General features: G+C 44.7%; 1 long non-coding RNA gene across 1 annotated transcript; it reads right to left on the bottom strand.

Moving 5' to 3' along the window:
- Positions 1–5,890: 5,890 nt before the first annotated feature.
- LOC101016191 lies at positions 5,891–20,638 on the bottom strand. The gene is made up of 2 exons (XR_641617.4): positions 20,437–20,638; positions 5,891–8,201 (listed from the first exon to the last, which is right to left on the bottom strand). It is a non-coding gene; the product is annotated as an uncharacterized LOC101016191 (long non-coding RNA).
- Positions 20,639–21,112: the final 474 nt, after the last annotated feature.

The raw sequence follows: 21,112 nt of genomic DNA, 5'->3' as shown, positions 1-21,112 counted from the left end.
AATTTAGGTCAGGAGATCGACCATCCTGCTAACACGGTGAAACCCCGTCTCTACTAAAAAATAAAAAAAATTAGCCGGGTGAGGTGGGCACGCTTTCGTAGTCCCAGCTACTCGGGAGGCTGAGGCAGGAGAATGGCGGAACCCGAGGCGGAGCTTGCAGTGAGCTGAGATCCCGCCACTGCACTCCAGCCTGGGCGATGAGCGGTGACCGGCCTCAAAAAAAAAAAAAAAAAAAAAAAAAGAGCTTCATAGGCATCTGCAACCAGATCTTCTTCCTCACCCACCCCCATCCACTCCTGCAGCTCACCCCTTTTCACTCCCGTCCTTCTTGGCCTCCCCAGGGGTCCAAGTCTCCTGTTTCCATCACAAGAGAAGGTGGGTGCACTTCCCCCAACTGCTGTTTGCTTTTCCCAGCCTGTGGGAATCAGAGGTTGGGGTAGGAATTGATAAAAGCCAGCATTTTGCCATAAAAGGAATCTAAGAGGGCAATGGAAGGCCATTCGCACGATTCCCCAGGCTGTCTGTCTTTGAAAAGGAAGATCTGGCCAAACCTACAGAACTTGCTGCCTCTGGAGTTTACTCTCTATTTCACTCTGTGCTGCACATCCTTGTGTATGAATTAAAGATTAAAGTCAACTTAACCTGCATTTTGCTATATCTCTATATGCAGGAGAGGAAGGGAGGGAGCAAGTGTTCAGCGTGATCTCCTGGTTCTAACACCAGACTAGGAGATGGGAGACTAAGGGTGGAAGGATCAGAGGTCTTTTCCTGACCCTGCCACTCCCTCATGCTGTGGTCTCTTGCAAGTCATTGACCTGGACTCTACCTCCATTTCTTGAACCATGGAATGAGCACAGTGACACCTTCTTGGACTACTGATGTGTCCTCTACCAAGCTGTGTGGATCTCAGAGCATTGATGACATCATACCACAGGCCATGGAACAAAGGACCCTAGGGGTGAAACACCATTCAGTGGAAAACCAGCATTCGGGCCCCTCCCTCATTTTCCAATGCAATCGGTTTTGGATTGTACACAGCTGAACTGTCATTCCAGCTGCTTTTAGTCACAAAGCATAGCAGCCACATTTACGGTCCCTTAGAACAAGGCTTCTAACCTCTGCACGACTGACATTTGAGGCTGGATCGTTCTCCTTGGTGGTTGGAGGTAGGGAGGTCCTGTGCATTGTAGGATGTTTAGCAGCATCCTTGGCCTCTACCCACTGAATATTTCTAGCACTCCCAAGTTGTAACAACCAAAAATACATTTAAACATTGCCAAATACGCCCTGCAGGACAAAATCACCCTTTCTGCTGAGAACTGCTGCTACAGAATCAGCCATCCTTGGAGGAAGGCATCACCAAAACACTGATTCAATTAATTGTTACTCTAAGAAACTGAAACATGAATGCATAGGCTAATTTGGTGCCATATTTAGAAACGGGAATGTCGCCTGATAATATAAACCAGCCCCAGCCAAGGCTCAAGATGATAAGACTGCAAAAAGAAAATACATTCCCAAGTCCTTCTCTCTGTTCTTTTGCAGACATCTTCATGCCATTAATATCCCGTTAGATACATTCCCAAGTCCTTCTCTCTGTTCTTTTGCAGACATCTTCATGCCACTAATATCCCATTAGTGCAAATCACAGATCATTGACCTGAAATAGACCATCCTTCGGCCCTAAAATTGTAGTAACATCTTCTGAGCACTCAAGAGTGTTCCAGGTACAGGCAGGATTTGGGCAGGAGAGTATTTTACAGATGCACATGGGTTAGGTGTGCCTATTTGGCTCTGAATCTGTAGCTAAGTATCTACGTAACAAATGTTAAACAGACTTTATCGCATTCCATATGAATTGTTGAGCCTGGAGCAGCTACATGAAGTTATCCGTATCTGCCAAAAATGAGACTTATTAAGTATCAAATAGAAAAAAGGCAGAAGCAGGCCCTAAAGGTGGACACTGTGATCATCTGAAGTTGTCTTCAGAAAGGTACCCATTGGTCCTGCCTGGACTATAACTCTGTGATAGCTCCTGGGGCTGTAGAAGCTCCAAGGAAGGACTTTGCAGATGGATGTAGTGATGCCTCCATCATTTACAAAGGATAGGAAAACCCACATGGTCAATAAGTTCTATGTCCACAACCAGAAATGCTTTAGAAATGTGTCAGCACAGAAGGAAACAGCTCCTGGTGCCAACATGGGGGTGCCTGTGAAACGGAGGAATTAGTTCGGGGCGTTCTTTGTAGCTGATGCACAGGCATCTGATGGGGCATCCTGAGGCCGGCTTCCCAGTCCAGATGTTTTTGCTCTGCTCCCTCCTCCTAGAGACAATGGAATGTGTGTTCCCTCTACCCCTCCCCTTGGCGTGTGCCCCTACGGGCATCTACGCTGATGCTGCTTGGAAACCACACATCCCTAGGAGGAATTGTTTGTGTGGCACTCTCCAACCTTCCCTGGGGCCAAGAAAAGATTTACATTTTGCTGTGGGTGTTCCACAAGTCCCAGGCATTTCCGCTCCTTTCAAGAAGATTCCAAATGAACATAAATCTTACTCCGGCTCTGACAGCCTCCAGTCATCTGTTTACCAAAATAAACTTTAAGCACACATTGAAAAATAATTCCTAGTGAAATATGCATCCCCATGGCATTCAAGCCTGGTATTTAATGTCTTTTTTTTATGGTTAATAATGCATCAAAAGCATCCCTAGTCTGAAGCTGTCATTACATCACATACATGATGTGCAGGGCCCCGTTACAATGACTAAAAACTTGGAGTTAGTTTTTATTTCTTAAAAAAAAACAAAACAAAACAAAAAAAAAAACTAATGTATAAATTACAGTGGCCTGTTTCCCTCTATCTGTGTTTCTTTTTAATAAATCTGTGTCTTGATGAGATCAATCCACTGAAAATACCTGGAGATGTTCTTTGCTTTATACAGATAAAGAGACATGCTATATAAACAACTCCAAAATCCCCTCATTAGATCTGGGTTCTGTTTGGAGAGCACCCTGGCCTTCTTTTTTTATGTTATTCTATTGAAAAAGAAAAATCAGCCAGGATCGTAGAAAGCAGTACAGCTAAGCCTTAGTCTTTCTTGGTAGATGTGGGGAAAAAAAAAAAAAAAAACAGAATAATTTCCATTCTGGCCCCTAAATTTTAAAAATTCAGGAAAGCCTCATTTGTTTTTGGTTCATTGCAAAACACAGATGACTCTCAAAGTCCTTCTTTATTTCCTTTCTGGCTTTGGTCGCTGATGCTGAGAACAACACGGATGGTGGTAATGATGAGGATTAAAAGTTTCCTTCCTGAGTTATCTAGAGGCTCATATCAGCCTTGAAGAGCAACAGCCCCAGGTCTCATCACGGCCATTGGTAATGACCACATTTGTGCCCAGAAGTGATTTCTCTGCCACCTTGGACCATTGCAAATGGTCTGAGGATGATGTGACTCTGTGGGAACAACAAGCTCATAAGTGCTTGGAGGTTGGGCAGTCTGCTTACCTTGATTTGTGGCTCTGAGGACTGAATGAGATAATTAGATAATGTATGTAAAGTGCTTCGAATGGGCCTTCCACCTGGGAAACACTTTGGAAATGGTAACAGGACTTGGAGGGGCAGCAAAACGAGCTGCTAAGAGCACGGCTGTGGACTCAGGTGGTCTGGGCTCGCGGGGACATCCTGAACTCAGAGACTTGGTGTCCTTACGTGTAAAATGGGGATAATAATAGTACTTGCCTTTCTCTATTATATGCTTATAATGAAGATGAAAATGAGACATGTGTAAGATGTGAAGTATCAACGGATGGCGTCTATTAACAATAATGATACCAACAACAATAACGGCAATTAGCGCTGCCTGTCTTCATAGATTTGCAAACCTGCAGGTGATGTGATTTAATGGTCTGTTTGTGGCTGCTTCCACTTGCAATTTCCTAATAACATGGCACGAACTTGGAGCCAAGATGTATCCTAGGAGGTCCTATGAGTTTTTCTCTGTGCAGATAGAGTGCATCCCAGTTTTAGGAAGTAGAAAAAGCACTCAGAGATGGTCACTTTCATGTCTTGCAGGTTTTACATTTTGATTGTTCATTCCAGGAAACCATTACAAACCACAGAATAGAGGTTGAAGTCCAGCCCTCTTCTGTGCCTTAAGGGGGATCCTCTGTCCAGAGGCTACAGGCCAGCCTTGTCCAGGACTGAGCTGAGTGGGTTGAGGAGGTGGGAGGGGCTGGCCTCCTTTAGATGGCATTAGCTTTCCCCCAGCCCCTGAAGCTGGATTCTTGGCTAACCCAGACAGGCAGAGAGTTCTCACTGGTGCAAAAAGTATTTTTGGTTTTTTTCCTAGTACTTCTCTAAGATCTGAATTTATGGCGTTCCCAAGGGGACTCCTGCCCTTAAAACTCCCCACAAGAGTCTGTCTTCCATTTTTGCCTGGAAAAAAAAAAAATCCCAAGATCCAAAGGCAGAGCAACCGTGACTCCAAATGCCACCAGTGCCCAGACATTGTGGGCAGTCTGCACGTTTGGCAAATTTGCCGAGCCTTCCTTCCTGGCTCTTGGCCTGAACTCCAGTTTCTGGGCCCCTGCCTCCCAGGGGCTGACAGGCCTCACAATCCAGAGACAAACACTGCTCGCTGTCCCTTTCAGGGCTGATTTAAGAAGTTACCAGTTGGATGTGTTTGCCACCGGCCAGCCTTTCAGTGCTCAGCTCCCTCCAGCCCGCCCAGTTCAGACCCTTTCTTAGTTTCCCTATTGTTCTATTCCACGGTACTTTTTAAGTGTCAAAGCAAATTTGTGTTTCCAGTAAGAAAGCACCTTTTGCTTTTTGCCTTTAAAAAAAAAAAAAATTGCATGTGGCCTTCATGATTCTAATTCCCACGGAAAACTTAACTGTATCCACAAGAAAAGGTACAAATGTGCACACAGACCCAGCCCGCAGACACTCCTGCGCCTTCACACACCCTTACAGATGCACAATTGCATACCGCAAAGCTGGCTAATGTTGATGCATCCAGGTTGGGAATGACAGGATATGGTGGAGGACCAGTCACTTAATGAACCCCTGCGGGACCAGTCTTGGTTACTAACAATTTCTCTCCAACTCATCAAGCAGGGGAGTCACAGCCCTCCGTGTTTCACTCCATCACGTCCCCCACTGCCCCTTCTTCCTGCTCTACACAAACAAACCAATTACTGCAACGGATATAAATTGGACCCCCTTTCTGAAAATGCTCCCTCAACCTTTTTTCCACCCTTCCTTACTCAGTTCCAATCAGCCAGCCCACCAGGTGGACCGTGTGCCCACACATGCACACACATGCACACACATGCACACACATGTGTGTGCCTATTTACACTCTTATGTATGTTCTCTGCATCCAGTTCTTTAGTCCAGCCTGGTGTTAGCTCTATTACCTCTCAATCTACTGTCTTACGGAATACAGGTTAAGAATTACTTCTCTGTAATTTTTTGTTTTTATTTTCCATATGTACGACAGCCACCCCCAAGCCCTCCCCTCCGTCTGCCATACCTTAGGGTAACTTCCTGATTTATTCTTGGACAATGCCTTGTGTAACTCATATTGACATTAACAGCCCTCCCTCTCGTTATCAATTGATTACTTAGCTTGGAGGCTTTGTATACAGACCTGTCCCTGCTTTAAAAAAGGCATTAAAACATTGGATTGACAAATTTTTATAAGTTAAGGAGTGAGCAGTTTCACAGCTGGAACATGAGCCACCATGGGTAAGATGGCAGGACAGTTTTCTCAACCTCAGTGCTACTCAAAGCGGGTCCACAGGTCGTTCCTGGTCTGTGAACCATTTGATAGGGATTCTCAACAAGTACAGAAATTCAGAGTAAGAGTTGAAAGACTCTTATAGCCATCTGACATGACTGCAACATTCAAGCGACATTTTATTTTTCTAGTAATTCAACTTGTATGTATTTTACAAAAGTCTCAGGCCATGGGAAATTGGATATTAGCAACAAAAACAACAACCAAGTTGCCCTTCATGCCAGGTTATTTGAGAAGCAAGGTTCTCCATCATCAATGAAGACGTTCAAGTTTACCCGAGGAAACAAGGGGTCCCTTTGGAAGTTGGATCATTTTGGCTCAATTCAGTCTTTGTTTACAGATCCGTAACTGAGTGGTTGGTGTGATCAAGAAAATGCAGAAAAAGTTAAAACTAATATGTATGTAAATAACGATCACAAGAAACAAAGATAACCCAGTCTTGAAATGCAGATATGTGGGAAACGATCATATTTTGCAAAGATTCTGCTTTGAAATAAGTTTTGGCCAATAAATCTATCATGTTCCTTTCCTGGACTAGTATTTTGGCTCCATTTCCATAAAGAAGGTGACTCTCTTAAAATGCTGGAGTCAGGTGATCCTGCTAACTTGCCTATGAAAAGCTGGATGCAGTTGTTTTTCGGAGGACGTTATTGTTAGTCTTTTGGCATTTACAGGTCTCTGTGGAGTCAGACCCTTGTTGTAACAGGGCTCTCTGTGTGTAAGCCTCCATGCACATTTCAAAGACAGACGTTTGTTCCCTCCGGCATGAGGAACAATTACCCAATTATCTAAGCAGAATGATAGGTGTCTATGACAAATCGTAGGTTGGAGACATTTTAGAAATAATAATAACTGAATTTTTAGTGCACCTTCCAGTTTTTACAAAGCACGTGTACCTCCGTACATCCTAACTCTCAGGATGCTCAGAGCCAGCCAGCCAAGGGGACAGGGCTGGGCTTCGTGCCTTCATTTTAAGGCAGGCGTCTGTTACCTAGAACTTAGCCATCCAAATGCTGCACAAGGCCCAAGGAGATTCCCAGGGAACAGAAAGAACCTCCCCTTGCAATCATTTTTGCTCTGTGTGCAAGGAAAACCCACAAGGGGACACCGGTGGAATCTGACAGTCCTCTGGGCTTTTGAGGTGTGTGTGGTTTTTTTTTTTTTTTTTTTTTAAATTACCTGTGGGCTTTATCAGCTGGATCGTGACTGGAGGCAGTGCAGGGAAAAAGGGAACACCGGGCATTAAAAATGACAAAGCACTTTCATTTGTGAGGGCCATCTGAGGAAGGTGGAAATGAATATATTTTTCTGAGGGGAAAGCAATTTCACAAGCCCTGCCTGCATACAGATGAGCGGGACCACAGACCGGCTCGAGATGGCCACCGACATTCCCAGGGAAAGACAGATGATGGATGTTTCCTCATTAGGTGGCTGGGGATGGAATTTTACGCAAAATTCAAAGAAAGAAAAAAAAAATCCCAGTTCCGCTCCTCTTCCTTTCATGAGGGCCTTCCTGTACCGGAGCCAGACAAACCTGGCCACGGAAGTGACCCAGAATTACTCGGAGGTGACGGGGATGGCTTCTGGGGCAGATAGAGAAGCCAAACACCAAGCAGGCCTGGTGACTGGGAGAGACAGTGTCCCCTCTGCAGTAGAACAAAAGGTAATAAATGGCTTTTGCAGCAATTAAACACAAGAGCAAAGGTGAACCTCCAACTCCTCAGCATTATCCCTTTTTTAAGGAAAACAAAGATGACCAAGAGCCACCAACTCGGAAGAACCTCACCCCTAACTGGGGACACAAGCAACTGTCTGGTTTTTTTTTTTTTTTTTTTTTTTTTTTTTTTTTCTATCAGTGAACTTTTCGCTGCGGCACCTTACGGCTTTCATAGATCAGATGTTCGGGAGCAGCCGGGGGAGTCCCATTCCATCTTGCATTTGCTAAAATGCATTCGGAATCACATTATTATAGATGATGCCAGATTGGAAGATAGCGAAGATGAAAATGTAGCCCGGGATGCTTCTGAGAGAAGGAAGTCAGACTGACCCCGTGGAGACCAAGCTGCGGGCTCTTTGTTTGCCACAGATCTGCTTGCCTGAGGGAATGGTTCAGCTCTTCCTTCCTTTTCATTCCCGTCTTGTGGGAGAAATGAAAACATGAAACAGGGAGAGAATATCCCCGCAAACTCCCGTCACACACCAACAGCTCATGTACACACACACACATGCACAAACAAAACGGGGCCACGGTTTTAGCATTTTGCTCAGACCTGCCACCTTGTTCATGCGGAAACTCGCTTGTGAGAATTGAAAATAAGGAAGGCAGGAACTTGTATCTTCTCCGGTTAGCTGTGTGGCGTCAGGGCAATCACTTACCCTCTCTGGGCCTCAGTTTCCTCATCTGAAAAAACAACAAAGCTTTGGATTTGATAACCTTAGTGATTTTTTTTTTTTTTTTTTTTACAGATTTGACTTTCTCTGATTCACTAAATTCATCTGTAAAGAAAAGCCTCACTCAGGAAAGCTCATGGGTTTTGTACACACGTATGTGAACACCTATGTCTGTATGTCTGTTATTGTGTGTGCAGCCTCAGCTTTGCACAGGCAGTAATGCAATAATGCAGTAATCCATTTCATTCCTTCTGCAAGTCCAGCCTCTGGGGGTGTACCCTCCACTGTCTACACACACACACACACACACACACACACACACACACCACACACTTTGCACACACTTGTGATGGTCCTGTTGTATCCAGACAGCTACATCTTCTGAAAATCATGATTAGGGTGATGCTGGAATGACACATCTCTCCAGTCCCCCAGCACGGAGACAAAACAGCACTCGATTCCTGTTGGAGGCAGTGGAGGTAACCACGGCCCGCTCAAGCGTGTCGGGGGATTGGCTGCATGCTCCAGTGCACTGCAGCATGCTCCAGTGCACTGCAGCATGTCGATCCTCCTGAATAAACTAATCAACCCATTTGCACCTTTGTGAAAACGCATCTTAGAGTCAATGAAATAGGTGTGGTAGAGACAATGCCAAGACTGAGTGGAGGAAAAAGAAAGAAGGATTATAAAAAACAAACTTGCTATCATGGGGTGCTGTGTGTCCCCAGGGTCGGAGAGATGTCTTAATATCCAAAAAACTGGAGTCCCTTCTGCTTGCTTTCACGGGGCAAAGTATTTACCTCAGTGTTTCCACCCATGCCTCAGAGGAAGGGAACTCCCCAAGTTCCCAGATTGTTTGTAACAATTGTTTAGTGAAGAGAATATTCTACCTTTCTAAGAATTCCACAAACATCCGGATACTCAGGTTCCCAATCCTTCCCTTTAACTTTTTTCTAAGGCTGCTTAAGATCCACTGCCAGCCGGGCACAGTGGCTCACACCTGTAATCCTAGCACTTTGGGGGGGCCGAGATGAGTGGATCACCTGAGGCCAGGAGTTTGAGACTGGCCTTGCCAACGTGGCGAAACCCTGATTCTACTAAAAATACAAAAAAAAAAAAATTAGCGGGGCATGGTAGTGCGGGCCTGTAATCCCAGCTACCTGGGAGGCTTAGGCAGGAAAATTGCTTGAACCCAGGAGGCAGAGGTTGCAGTGAGCTGAGATGGTGCCACTACATTCCAGCCTAGGCAACAGAGTGAGACTCTATCTCAAAAAAAATCAAACAAACAAACAAACAAAAAACCCACTGCTACTTACCGTGGACTTGTGCTGGCAAGAGAGCAATGCTGAATGGCGGTCTCAGTGTTATAGGAGTTCCTAGCCAATGGGATCGTGCCATCATGTACTACAAATGGTGTGCTTACGGGTCAGCTTATGTAAGAAGTGAGTCAGATGGTATCTGGGCGTCCCATGCCATTTCTCTGATAAGTCTGGACACAAAGTATGGAGGGCACCAGTGGTGTGCTAATAAATAGGCTCTCAAAAATTTTTAAAGATCGTCCTATGGATAATTTGCTGATTTCTGTGTTATAAATGCTCCACCTGACTTCCACAATAATAGCTGTATTTAATAACTGGCTCACACGACTCCTGAAAATTTAACAAACAGCTCTCATGAGCCAATGCAGGCCAACACCAGCGCTCACAGAAAGAAATTCTCATGGTACCAATTGGAATTACCAACAGTGCAGGCTCTTCCCTGCTTCCCTAGAAATGCTGATGTGTTGTTTATCCTAGACACTGGTGAGAAGATGCCTAAATGTCTGCTAGACACTTTTTCCCAGGTCTTCTCCTCTTTTTCTCCCATTTCCCTTTCCCTAAGAGCACACATCTAGGTCTATGGCTTTAAATTCTATTGATTTGCCGAAGACTCCTCAGTAATCTCTCCTGAACCCCAGACTCTCCATGTCAACCTCTAACAAGCATCTTAAGCTTAGCACTATTAAAACAGGCCTCCTGGCCAGGTGCAGTGGCTCACACCTGTAATCCCAGCACTATGGGAGGCCAAGGCGGTTGGATCACCTGAGGTCAGGAGTTTGAGACCACCCTGGCCAACATGGTGAAATCCTGTCTTGACTAAACATATAAAAATTAGCCAGGCATGGTGGCCGACACCTATAATCCCAGCTACTCAGGAGGCTGAGGCAGGAGCATCACTTGAACTGGGAGGCAGAGGTTGCGGTGAACCAATATTGTGCCATTGCACTCCAGCCTGGGTGGCAGAGGGAGACTCCATCTCCAAAAAAAAAAAAAAACAAAAAAAACACACACACAAAACAGGTCTTTTGATGTCCCCCCATTTCCAAGACCTCCCAAAGTCTTGCCCAGCTTAATAAATACCACCACTACCCACATGCTCAAGATAAGAACTGTTTTTCACCATCCACTTCCAATCTGTCAGCCAGACCCATTGACTTTCTCTTCAAACACATCCCTGAATCCAGCCTTTTCCCACATCCCCACTACTAATAGCCTGGTCCAAGCCACCGTCATTGCTCACTGAACCACTACAATTCTGTCTTTGCTTTTCTCATTTCTATTCTTGATCCTTGCAATCTGTTTTCTATGCCATTGCCAAAGGTGATCTTCAACATGCAAATCAAATGCTATCTCTTTCCTTCTCTCCCTTTCTCTCTCTCTACACACACGCCTATACTCACTTTAAGACACTCTAGTGGCTTCACGTCACACTTAGAACTGCCTCCACTTACTCTTCGTCTGCCTCCTCTCAACCTCACCCAGTGACGCTCTGACCCCATCACTGCATTGCAGCCACATCACTCTTCTATTCCTCAGACACAAGTTAATTTCTGCCTTTGCATTTGATTTTCTGTCTGCCTGAGCGCCCAGATCTTTGCATGACTGATAATCCTTACTGTTCAGGTCTCATCATAAATGTCACCTCCTCAGAGAGGCCTCCCTGATTATCTTTGGTATTTACTGTCTGTCTAGATTATGAAGTCCATGAGTGCATAGACTGCTATTAGACACTCGTGTAAGTACAAAGGCTGCTGACAAAGATGCCCCCAAATAGAGCAGCTGGATGAGCAAAGAAGTGAATTTCTTGCTCACAAGAGAGCCGCTTAGGTTCATTTTCTTATGCTGCTTCCACACTGCAGGGGGCATTGCCACCACCTACAACATCAGTGTTGAGGTCTGGGCAGAGAAGTAGCTGGCATCGCTTAGGCTCATCTGCACTGGTAAGAACTCATCCACGTGGCCACACCTCACCACAAAGGAGGTTGGGAAATGTAGGCCATCTGTGTACTCAGGAGGATACCCTGGTGCTTAGTGATATGGTTTGGCCCTGTGTCCCCACCCAACTCTCATCTTTAATTGTAATCCCTATGGGTCGAGGGAGGGACATGGTGGGAGGTGATTGGATCATGGCGGTGGTTTCCCCATGCTGTTCTGGCGATAGTGAGGGAGTTCTCATAAGGTCTGGTGGTTTGATAAGTCTGGTGCACTGCCCCCTTCTTTCTCTCTCTCCTGCTGCCGTGTAAGACGTACTTGCGTCCCCTTTGCCGTCTGCCATGATTGTAAGTTTCCTTTCCAGCCATGTAGAACTGTGAGCCAGTTAAATCTCTTTCCTTTATAAATTACCCAGTCTCAGGCAGTTCTTCATAGCAGCATGGAAACAGATTAATACACTTAGTATGTGTTGAATGAATGAATGGAAAAAAAAATAAATGAGTCTTCCAGTTAACAATTAAACATGTCAATTCCCCTTTGAAAATTTTCATTAAAGCTGCAAAAGGAGGTTAGGAAGGTAAAATACAGCCTTCTCCAGTTTGAGCCTACATGGTACACTTGCACTGTGCAAGACATTCATAAATAAGCCAATCTTCAGTTATCATGGGTGTGACCTAATTCTCCATCCCCTCCTCCGCATAAGCCTCTTCCCATCATACAAACTAGAAAGGCGTGGAGAAAGATGCCCGCTGGGAGGCTAACAGGGAATATTGTGTCTTTCCATTTTCTAACTCCCCGTCTTCCATTTAGGCCCTTCGGCCACTTTCCCATAACTTCAACAGAATTGCTACATTCCTCTAAGGCCCTGGCCTATTTATTCCAGGTAGGGTGATGATTATGAAATAACAAAGGGAAAAGAAAACCCGAGAAGTGTATAGTAAGCATTGTTTTCTTCTAAACCTTGTTGAAAGTGTAACTCTAAGATGTACATATAAGCATACTTAACAAAGTCCTGTGGGACAACTGATGTGTAGTGAAACAAATTGGTAGATGTCTTATATATCTGCACTTAAGGTAAGTAATTAGGGTCTATTCCTGGGACTTCTATAGCATCCCTGGGGAATTTTACTTATCAGGGCCCCTGTTCCAAGCACCTGTGGTAAGGTTCAAGTCTATAGGCCTTTTTAAAGTATTAGGCACATAATCACTTATGAAAGAAAAACAATTGGTGTCTTTTTATGTAGCCACATAGGGTCTTAATAATTTCAGAAAAATAATTTGCTAATAGTTAGGAGACAACAGCCTACTATGTGCCAGCCACAAGTCTAGATGCTGTGGATAGGATGATGGGCAATTAGTTCAGAATTTCTTAAAGAAAAAACAAGCAGAGCACAGTGCAAAGTGACCCTGTGGGCATGGGGGCCAGATGATTGGTTTTTTGGGGGGTTTTTGGAGATGGACCCTCGCTTTGTTACCCAGGCTGGAGTGCAGTGGTGTGATCTTGGCTCACTGAAACCTCCGCCTCCCAAGTTCAAGCGATTCTCCTACCTCAGCTTTCTGAGTTGGGACTACAAGCAAGCACCTCCACACCTGGCTAATTTTTCTATTTTTAGTAGAGAAAGTGTTTCACCGTCTTGGCCAGGCTGGTCTCAAACTTCTGACAGTGGTGATCCACCTGCTTCGGGCTCCCAAAGTGCTGGGATTACAGGCACTTTGTAGTCCTGGCTTTACTAACGGGAACTTTCAATCCCAAGGCAAATGTCTTTACCCTTCTGGGCCTTGGTTTCCTTATCTATCAAATGGGTTCATAAGAGTGTGACATAATACGATGAATATAAGATGCTTAGGTCAGTGTCTGGCACGTAGTACACTGAAAATGTTATCTAAGGGGTACAGAGTTCAATTTACTTTGGGACCATGTCAAAGCCTCAATTAATATAAAATCTAGAAAGTTATTTACCATACCAGTTTTTATGATTTCAACAGGGTTTTCTGTACCATTACAAGTATATCTGGGTCCTTTTGTCTCTGTTCATGTAAAGTATTATTTTAAAATATTAAATAGGGCTGGGTGCAGTTGCTCACACCCATAATCTCAGCAATTTGGGAGGCCGAGGTGGGTGGATCACTTGTGGCCAGGAGTTCAAGTGCAGCCTGGCCAACATGGTGAAACCCCATCTCTACTGAAAATACAAAAAAAATTAGCTGGATGTGGTGGGGGGTGCCTGTAATCTTAGCTACTTGGGAGGTTGACGCACAAAAATCAGTCGAACCCAGGAGATGGAAGTTGCAGTGAGTCAAGATCGCACCACTGCACTCCAGCCGGGACAACAGAGCAAGACTCTGTCTCAAAAAGAAAAATATGTGTGTGTATATATGTGTGTGTGTGTGTGTGTGTGTGTGTGTATCATATATATCATAATAGGATGTCTGTAGTGTTGGCATATAGGTAGAAAACCACTAAAGAATCAATGTTCTTAATTGAACAATTCAGTATTTTCTAGTACTTTTCCTTTTGAAACAGTGCTTTGACCCACTGGATACTATGGTAACTCTCAAGAGAATGTGTTTTCCTGCAAGAATCATTGTCCTTTCGTTTTGGAGATTAGGTCCCAACTTTCATAGTTTATTCAATGTGATCAGAGCTAGGAAACAGCACACAGTATCAGAAGGAAGATTCATGTGAGAAGGAATGCACGTGACCAGTAGCAACTCGATTTTCTCGCCAGCGACTTTAAAGTCGTGAACAGCACCAAATACCTTTGGTATGTTATCATCTCTGCTTCAAATTTGAGTTCATAATTTTGATCTCAAAGGAACTAGCATATGAACAGCTGTCTAGATTGAGAGTACTGAATGTGACGTTTGTATGGAGGAAAGGGGAGGATCAGGAACTGCAGTTTCAGGAATGGTAAAACACTGTCAGTGATCACGGGGGATGTCATGGGCCCAATCGTCAGCCCACTGAGACTGACAAGAACGTACTGATAAGCAACATACTGACTTGATCAAAGAAATGTTCAGCTTAAATTGGAGGGAAGGACCGGGTACAATGGCTCCCATCTGTAATCCCAACATTTGGGGAGGCTGAGGTGGAAGGATTGCTTGAGACCAGCCAGTCATGCTGACCTGTGAGCCAATGAAACTTCTTTCCTGGTCAGGCATGGTGGCTCACACCTGTAACTCCAGCACTTTGGGAGGCTGAGGTGGGCAGATCACCGGAGGTCAGGAGTTCAAGACGAGCCTGGCCAATGTGGTGAAACCCCATATCTACTAAAAATACAAAAATTAACTGGGGGTCATGGCAGGTGCCTATAGCCCCAGCTACTCAGGAGGCTGAGGCAGGAGAATCTCTTGAACCTAGGAAGTGGAGGTTGCATTGAGCTGAGATCACGCCACTACACTCCAGCCTGGGCAACAGAGTGAGACTCTGTCTCAAAAAAAAAAAAAACAAAAAACCAAAGATACACTTCTGAAAACACTCTTGACCTGCCTTATTCAACATTTCATCTGTTAGAAGGAGCAGAGAAACTGCTAAATCTGATAAATCCAGAGGAACTGGTGGCGAAATCAATTGATGGGACCCATTTCAATAGGAATTTTATTTCGTTTTACTTTTATCGAAGTTACTTATATACACAGTTTGTAGATTGATACAGTCCTTCCAGCTTTGTTGCAGAAATACACCAAAATCCCCCATCCAACTCCTACTCCCTTATGGATAAACTCTTTTAATGCTTTAAACTGATTCCTTAGAACTTTACCTCCATATCGCTCAATAAAATGCTTTTTTTTTTTTTTGAGACAGAGTCTCATTCTGTCACCCAGGCTGGAGTACCGTGGTGTGATCTCGGCTTACTGCAACCTCCACCTCCAGGGTTCAAGGGTCCCGTGCCTCAGCCTCCTGAATAACTGGGACTGTAGGCACATGCCACCACATCCAGTTCATTTTTTGTGTGTTTTTGAGTAGAGATGGGGTTTTACCATGTTGACCAGGCTGGTATCGAACTCCTGGCCTCAAGTGATCCGCCCGCCTCAGCCTCCCAAAGTGCTGGGATTACAGGTGTGAGCCACTGCACCTGGCCTTGTTGCTATTTCTTGATTTTTATTTCTAGGAATTATCTGCTGACTTCCCACTGTGAAAAATGAGGGCCCAGCTCTCTTTTAAATTCCCCTTCAAAAAACCCTCGTAAAATTCCCATCTTGCCAATATCGTGGTATTGTCATTTTTATCAGATCAATATTTAGCCTACCCGAGCCATGTAGTGTATTCCATTTACTCTCCTTTCCTGAAGAACTCTGTTTTCAGTGGTTCTGTTTTTGCTTTTCTTAGTCTTCTGTCATTGACATATACCTGAAGTCTTCCCCAGTTGTGTGCATTGTCTCTCAAGGTATCCAAATATATTGGGTATTCTACCAATTTCATCTTATGAAAGTTCTTCTAGAGCCTTCTGATCTGCCCCGCTTGGCACTGGTTGATTTCTAAGCCCGGAGCCCAGCTGTTGCTTCCAGATGTCCCTCCCTGTCCATCATCCTGTAGATTCCTTTCTTCTCTTTGATATGTTAGAGTCTGTTTCCTGCTTCCTATTTCATTTTGTCTCCACCTGGTAGTAGGTACTATTATGGGATCCATTTCACAGATGAGCCAAACCAAGGCATGAGGAACTTAAGTAAAATTCCCTAAAGTCTTAAGGTTTTGGCACAAGCAATGCAGCTAAGCCTCAAACTTAGAATCCAACACCAAACCTAGACTTTTTTTTTTTTTCGAGGCAGAGTTTTACTTTGTCACCCAGCCTGGAGTGCAGTAGTGTGATCTTGGCTCACTGCAACCTCTGCCTCCTGGGTTCAAGCAATTCTCCTGCCTGAGCCTCCTGAGTAGCTGGGATTACAGGTGCCTGTTACCATGGCTGGCTAATTTTTAGTAGACACAGGGTTTCACCACGTTGGCCAGGCTAGTCTCGAATTCATCCGCACACCTTGGCCTCCCAAAGTGCTGGAATTACAGGCATGAGCTGCTGCATCCGGCCAAAACCTAGGCTCTTAATTACTCACTGGGCAGTCACTGCAGAAGCTGGGCCCTGTCCGCCCCAGGTGACTAAGGGCCTTGTGCAGGCTGTGCCTCCCACTTTCAGGTCAGTCTGTTGCCACAGTCCTCTCCTAAAGCACTTTTACAGGCCCTGACTCACTGTCCCTCATGGCAATTTCTTATTTCTGGGATTAGCTGGTTTAAAAAAGAAAAAAAAATAGCTTCTGGGCATGTGACACTATTCTCAGGCCTTTAATGTCAGAAATAATGATGGCGTTAAATTGGAGCTCATTACCACGGAATGAGACCTCATTGAGCCCTCTTTTGCGGGGGGCGGGGGGGTTGTTCAATGATTTTATTTTTTTAAACCTCCTCCTCAGTAACTCTGACATGGTACACCAGGGGGAGAAGTGGGTGTTTGGAGTAGCAAATTTTTAAATAATAAGAAAGATCTCCTTTCATCGATGAAAAAAAAAAAAAGGGTCCATCCTCCATTGTTCCCACCAAATGCTGGCTGTTCCTTTGTTACGGTTACGGTCTCGTGGAAATTTCCTGAGCCCCTTAAGCCACTAATACCAGTTGTATCCCCAGCAGCAACAACACGTCCTTAAGGCATTATTTTCAGGGCGGCTTTTCCCGTAATGAGTCTGACAATCCTGCTTTATGATTTGTTGAGTGGTTAATTCAAAATATACCATTCTCTAGAACCAGCTTTCCGGTGGAATCCCCGCTAGGCCTCCAGTCACCGATGCAAAGGCTTGGCATATCCAGCTTCAGAGGGTCTCTTAGGACCCGATTAGATGATGGTGCTACCCTGTGCCGCTGCTTCAGAAAGAGAGCAGCAAGCCTCTGCTCCTGCCCTCCAGAGGCTTCTCACACTTGGTTGGTGAACTCTCAGCACCATGGTGACCAGGAATGAATGCTCATCTTGAGAAAGCACGTGATGTCTTCACAGTACTCATGGCTTTCTAAGTTTAAGAGGGATATTGGCCACCAAGAGAAAGTACAGAGGTGGTGGGGCCTTGAGACCATACCACCCCAGGAACAGGTAAAGGGACTGGGGTTATTTTTTAACCTGGAGAAGCAAAACATAAAGGTGAGGCACGTGAGTTACCTCCAGATACTCGATGCTTTATTTTTTTATTATTTATTTATTTATTTGAGATGTAGTCTCGCTCTGTCACCCAGGCTGGAGTGCAGTGATGTAGTCACGGCTTACTGCAACCTTCACCTCCCAAGTTCAAGTGATTCTCCTGCCTCAGCCTCCTTAGTAGCTGGGACTACAGGCGTGCACCACCATGCTGGGCTAATTTTTGTATTTTCAGTAGAGATGGTGTTTCACCATGTTGGCCAGGCTGGTCTCGAACTCCTGACCTCAGCTGATCCACCTGCCTCTGCCTCCTAAAGTGTTGGGATTACAGGCACAAGCCACCATGCCTGGCCGATTTTTCAAAGAGGATTGTCCTCCTTTTCCTGACTGGCCCCAAAGGGTAGAATGGGAACCAGTGGGTGGAAATGATAGGAAATCAAATTTTCACTGCAGATAAAAAAGAACTTTCCAGTAGAGCTCTTGGGAAGCATCACAGCTTCCCTGTGAACAGCTGTGTGCTGCCTTGTACAGGAGCCATCAAGAGAAATGAGACGTCCATAGGTATCCTATCAGAGAATCAGGCACTAGGCCATAAGTAGGACTCATAATCTAAAATACACCTTCTAATTACATGGCTCCATAACTCTAAGAGGTACAGGTTTATGAATCACTTTTAAGATGAGAGAAAGACCTTTTGACAATTTTTAATAAATAGATTTTCTAGATACAAGATGCTGCTTTAGACTAGGGGAGCAGCAAACTTTTTCTTAATGGGCCAGTGAGCAAATATTTCAGACCGTGTGGTCTTTTTTTGTGACTACTCAGTCCTGTTCTAGTGCAAAAGCAGCCAGATGATACACAAACGAATCAGCAGGTGTGTGTTCCAGCAAAACTTTATTTACAAAGCAGGCAGTGACGGGATTTAGCTTATGAGCCATAGTGTGCCACTGCCCGCTTTGGAGGATGCTGGGTGCTGGGAAACACAAGAGGGACTCGGCGGGGAGGGGGGAAAGGCTATGCTAATACCCCACGCGCGTGTGAGTGTCACACTGATGTACAATATACATATGCGCATCTTTGCATATGGGGATGTATATTGGTGTGAGTGTGGTTTGGAGAGTGGTGAGGAGAGAAAGAAACAGAGCACATGGACGCCCACAGAGAAACAAAACCTCTAAGACGCGGTGGCCGTAGTCCGTGAGGGCCAGTTCTCTGTCGTTGTGATGTAAAGACGCCAGCCCCAGAGGTACCCCAAGGGGAGTTGTTCACAGTGTCTGAAATTCTGACTGCTTCAGTCTCTTTGCTTTGGGCATCTGCCTTGGGAAGGAAAAAACCGAGCTAAATGTAACCATGTCCTGAAGGAGGGAAAACACAGTTACTCAGATTGGTGCATCAGATTGGCTGGTTGTCATAGAGGCCTTCCAATAGGGAAGTAGGGCCAGATTGGTGTCTGATGCAGCCAGGAGCATTAGGAAGTCTTCAATTCTCAGGGGGAAGGGAGCTAGCAGCGGGAGGTTGGGAAAGGCAGAAACTTGCCTGCCTGCCTGGCAGGTTGGCTCAGGGATAGCCCTCCATGGAGCCTCCAATCCCCTGCCAACTTACCCGGGGTAGTGAAGGGGTCATTTTAAAGGGGATATTTAAAAAGCGGCTAGTGAGCGTTTACAGGGACTAGGATATTTTTGATTACTTGAGCTGGCATGGTTATATAGTCTCAGGGTGGCTAAAACACTGTAAATTCTGTTTCTTGGGGCCATTGTACTTTCTTGGAGCCTTGGTTTTTCCCAGATCATTACCCTTTGGTGCTGTCTGACCACTTTCCTTGTCAATTGTCCATTCCTTCTAAATGCCTCCCTTTTCTTCACCCTGACTTTAAAAGCCTGCTACCCTAGGAATACCCCACACAGGCCTGGACACACGTAGACACTTCCTCAAGCATCTAAGAAGACCTGTGGCAGCCATTTGCTGCTGCTTCCTGTTTCCATGGCGGCCATTTTGTCATATCCAAGGAGAGGGCAAGAACAGCCTCCTGCGTTGCTTCTCAAGTGCACTGTGTAGCACTGATTTTTTCCAATCATCTCTAAATAGAGGTTTCTCTCCCCCTCCTCCCAGCTCAGCATCCGAGGGCACAATGAGCGTGCCCTGCATTTGAAATCTGACGTCTCCCTCTCTCACTCATTCGCTCCGTCTTCAGCTTGGCAGAGCGTTTAAAAATTGGTATCCCTTTAACTAGGCGAGCTATTCTTCTGCTGGGAGATGACCTTTTACGCAGAAGATAGGACTGTCATACATGATCTCTGACATATGGAAGTTTCCAACAAGGAACAGTAAGTACCACACCAAAAGCAGTGGGTGTTTCTGTGCAACTTGTGTGTAAAGATATATTACTATACATGGTTCTAAATAAATTATTACCAGTTTTTCAAAGTACCACCAACCCTCTTGAGGCACATCTGTTCAATTTTTTTTATTTTAATTGAAAAGAAAAATTTTGTCAAATTTAAAGACTCTTGGGGAAAAAGATGGGGGAAAAATTATTGAAAAGAGGCAATTTTTCCATGAGTTTTGCAGAAATTAATTGTAGTCTCAAAGTTATGAAAATAACCTTTTCTTTAAAAAAAACAAAAACAAAAAACCCTCCCACAGACTTGGGGAGTGACCCACTGAATGGCTTTTTCTTCTCCAAGATATGTTATCCTGAAGTCTTCAGCATGACCCCTTGTTTCTTATAAGAAGCCTAATGTCTGATTTTCCCTCAAGCAGAACATTATTTGTTATTTTTTTGCAAAATGTTAATCTATATTATCATGAAGTTTTGGGATCCACAAAGCAGAATGAAATGTGAAATTTCCAAAATGGGAAATGAGAAGGATCTGCTCACCTGGCACAAATCCACTGGGTACCGCTCTCAGCGTTCATGAATCTTAACTTCAGAAGCTTGTCAGCTGCTCAAATAATGCAGGGACCGTGGGTTTTTAGTGTACTGTGGAAGTGGGGCTCACACAGTCTCATATAATATGTCGTAAGAGGGAGTGGGTTGTGCCAGGGATGTACTGACTCCTTGCAGCTCTCTCTAGTTTGTCAGTTAAGCAAGATGGCTGCTCTTGGAATGGAAGAACTTCTCTCTTAGCTGTCGTTGGTTCCTTTCTGAAAACTACTGGAAAAATGGATCCTGAGAGAATTCCTAGGTTATGTGAGGAAGATCACTAACAGATTTATTCATTGGATGATGCTACCCCTGACCAAATAGAAGGAAATCTGATGTGGCAGGAGGTGTATGTAATCCCACCCTAAGCCAGTTCCAGGTAGCCCATCAGAATTCAGTGATTATAGCCTGATTATTGCTCAGTGACCCCTCCAATCTCTGGAATCTTTTTTTTTTTTTTTTTTTTTTGCTTCCACATATATGGCTTGAGTTTCTGATTCTCAGGGTCATTGTCTAAGGACTGTGTAGGGTTCTTGAACACCTTCTTTAAGTAGCCATCTGTCAGATATAAACTTAGCAACAGGTCTGTCACCGAGGCTGAAATTCTGACATTACAGTTCCTAATGTTGGG

Source organism: Papio anubis, chromosome 18 (genome assembly GCF_008728515.1).
Source record: "Papio anubis isolate 15944 chromosome 18, Panubis1.0, whole genome shotgun sequence".
Taxonomy (NCBI): Eukaryota; Metazoa; Chordata; class Mammalia; order Primates; family Cercopithecidae; genus Papio; species Papio anubis.
The sequence above is the reverse complement of the archived record's forward strand: the minus strand, read 5'-3'. Positions and strand labels throughout refer to the sequence as shown.